We start from the raw sequence: 3,480 nt of genomic DNA on the forward strand, positions 1-3,480 counted from the left end.
AAACGAGACTGCTAGAGGCTAGGAAACAAAGCCAGGTGCTTCTAAAGGGGCTCCTACAACCCCCTGGAACATACTGAAGGTGCTAAAAATTGAGAAGGGCTGACAACCCCTATGCAAGGAACAAACTCCTTATTTTATTTTGCCTGGTTTACGCCATTGTAACTCTAATGCCAAGGGAGCATGTTCTGATGTATACCAGCAGCTTGCTAAAAATTAAGAGAGAATTAGGAATAGGTCAATTCAGCTGCACGTGGCAGGATGAGGAGAATTAAACTGTGGAGAGCACAGAGGACTGCAGGAATCTGACAAGATGCTTCACATATGAAGCTCTGCATGTAGAAGACAACAAGAGTGTATTTTATTGTCAGATAAACAGTTTGTAATTGTGTAATTAAATATCATTTTATAACTGTACGCACTGGGGGCAGAATTAATGTTCTGCTTAGTATTATTGACTTCTAGGACTTAATCATGCAAATGGAACATTCTCTTAGTGAGATTTTTTTAAAATAGCCACTCTTGGGTTTAAAGAGAGAATTCTAAGAGGAGGAAGGTGGCTCTCCATCCCAGGGGAGGATGGTGCATAAAAATACCCCTCCGCTGGCTGTGCTCACGGGGTGATGGGACAGAGGTACATCCCTGTGGGTCCCCTTAGCAAGCACCCTGCCCCAGCTCCTGCTCACACAGCCGTGGGTTACTGGGGCACGCTGGAGCCACGCTCAGCTCCACAGAGTTTACTGCAGAACCAAAGGCACCCTAAGAGTGGCAAAGGCAGCTAAGGAGAAGTGAAGCAGGAACAGCTGCAACACATGGTGTTCATGAATCATAGAATCATTAAGGTTGGAAATACCTCTAAGATCATCAAGTCCAACCATCACCCAACACTACCATGGCCATTAAACCATGTCCCCTTGTGACACATCTACTCATTTTTTGAACCCCTCCAGGGATGGTGACTCCACTACCTCCCTGGGCAGCCTGTTCCAATGCCTCACCACCCTGTCAGGAAAGAAATTCTTCCTAAAATCAATCAAAACCTCCTCTGGTGCAACTTGAGCCCGTAAATATCTCCACATGAACATCTCTACCAGAAACTTAGCTGTGTTCAGGTCTCTGTTTCGTGCAGTTCCCATGGCTGAGCACATTCCAGCAGCCACTAGTGCAGAACAAAGCTATGTTCCCTGCCTGATGCCAAAAGTGCCATCAAATGTCTGCCCTGCTTACGCACACTGAACATTAAATGCCATTTAGCTGGGCCCAGCCATGTCCCAGTTTGCCACTAATGGTCACGCGTCAGGGTGCAGCACTCCATGCTCTGCACGGCTAACCAGCAATGGCAGGAGCTGGCTGGGCCCTGCCCAGCACCAAGTCTAACTCAGGAAAGAGCAGAAGGGAATGCAATGGACTCCACTCTGTATTCCAGCTCCCAGTCACCAGGAATTTAGGGACCATCTGCATCCACCACAGCGTGCTGAACACAAGGGGCTGTGTGAGGGGCTGCCCTTTCCAATCTCTTCCAGCTCGCTGACTGGAGGTGTCACCATCGTTGCAGGTGATGTTCCTCAGCTCTTTTCATATTTGCATTACTTGCCAATCCTTGCTTCTTCCTCCAAGGACTTCTAAAGCATGCAAAGCAGAGGCACACTTGGAGGCAAAACCATAAGTGCACTGAGAAAGGAGGACTAGAGAAGGAGATAAAAGATGCACACAGAAAAAAGAGAGAGAAAAAAAGATTATGAGACCCCATCTGGCTTCTTTCAAGAAAAATGGAGGCTTGGTCCTACTCCCAACTGCACAAGCCCCTATTGTTTAAGGAAGAATCAGTATTCAGACAGTGAGCACAGCCAGCCCCACTGTACAATACCCAGTTGTTCTCCATCCTCCCAGGGCATGTTTGATGAATTCAGTCAATGCTGCTAACCTTAGGCTGGAGCGTGGGTGGCTCTGTCACCGGATGGCACAGCTTACACAGGGCCAGTGCCAAAAGCACTCCTTTCAAGACTGATCTCTTACAGCATAGGTCTGATAGCACAACGTGCTGCCATGCCAATACCCAGCACCCAGAGCAGCCCCTCTGTGATTTGCAGGCTGCAATTAGCAGGTGAACATGCCACCTTCCCTGGGGCTGATGAAAGCACCTTGGTCCTTATTGACTGCCAATCAATAGCCACTTCCCATCTCTCCCTCTCAGTTTCTGCAGTAGCAAGTGTTGGTAATCAAATAAGAGTGGCAGGCTGATAAGATCCTGTTATCAGTGCACCAGCAAAATGGGATTCTAGATCTAATCTCCTACATCGAATTTCCAAACCCTGATCACTGAGATTTAACCCTCCCATGACCAAAGTATGCAGCCACTGCTGCTTGAGAGAAAACTTCCTGATCTCCATTCAGGCCCAAAAGCCAATGGAAGAGCCAAATTCCTGCTCCCACTGAAACCCAGGGAGAGTAGGAACACTTGCAGGAAAGGCCCCTGATGGTAGGGATTACTGTTTACTGCATCTTCTCATTACTTTCTGTTGTGCTTCCAAGTCACTGCAAGAAGCAAAAATGCCATGCAGCCATAAGGGGATGACAATTTTCACAAAGAAACACTACCAAAAATTGAAGTTCTCAAACAGTATTTCAGGGACTTTTCTTGCCCTGTGAAATCTCGACACCCTGCAGCCAGGAAAAGAAAGTCCTTCCAGTCCACATGAGGCTTAAATATTTCAGTGCTTACTTGCACTCCAGTCCTGGCAGACCTTGGTTAAAAAACTTGGGTAAACAGCCCAATTTCATGGCTATTTACTGACATGTCCCCATGGCACATGGCCAGACACCTGAACTGCCTGAGAAAAGAAGCTTTAAAAAAGCTGCCATGACTGCATGGCTTCTCCAAATGGCATGGAAGTAACTTCACCAACAAAACAGCAAGTACCGGCAAAGAGATGGTTAACACAACTCCCTCCACCTGCTCTAACCTTCTATCACATGTAAGAGGCTTGAGCTCAGGCCCTCAGAGGACTACTCTATTTAAAATTGAATGTTAACAGAAAAAAAAAAAAAAAGAGAAGAAATTCAGCCAGACATCAGGGCTGAAAGATAGCCAAGCTGGCTGTTGTGTTGCTCCACATGAAACACGGGATATCAGAAATCTCAAGAACTTGATGTTGCTTCTCCACTCCTTATCATTAGTAGTTTTTTTTTACTATTATTTCTGGAATGTTTCTGCAGCTTGTTCTCTCTTTCTGCCCAATCTGCTACACCACTGGTGTCTGGAAGAGAAACCTGCTCTGGGGTTCACCACTGCTGGGCACACAACAGCATAGACCAGGGGCACTTGCTTCTGCCCCCACAACACTCTGCGCCAGACTCATAGGATTTAGAAATACCACCTGAAGGTCAAAGCAACAGCTCACCAGGAGAGTATGCTGCTGCATGTCCTCCAGCAGCCAACAACGTCTGCATACAGCTGCACAGATGGATGTGGGGAGTAGACAC

Source organism: Merops nubicus, unplaced genomic scaffold (genome assembly GCF_000691845.1).
Source record: "Merops nubicus isolate BGI_N331 unplaced genomic scaffold, ASM69184v1 scaffold8494, whole genome shotgun sequence".
Lineage (NCBI taxonomy): Eukaryota > Metazoa > Chordata > Aves > Coraciiformes > Meropidae > Merops > Merops nubicus.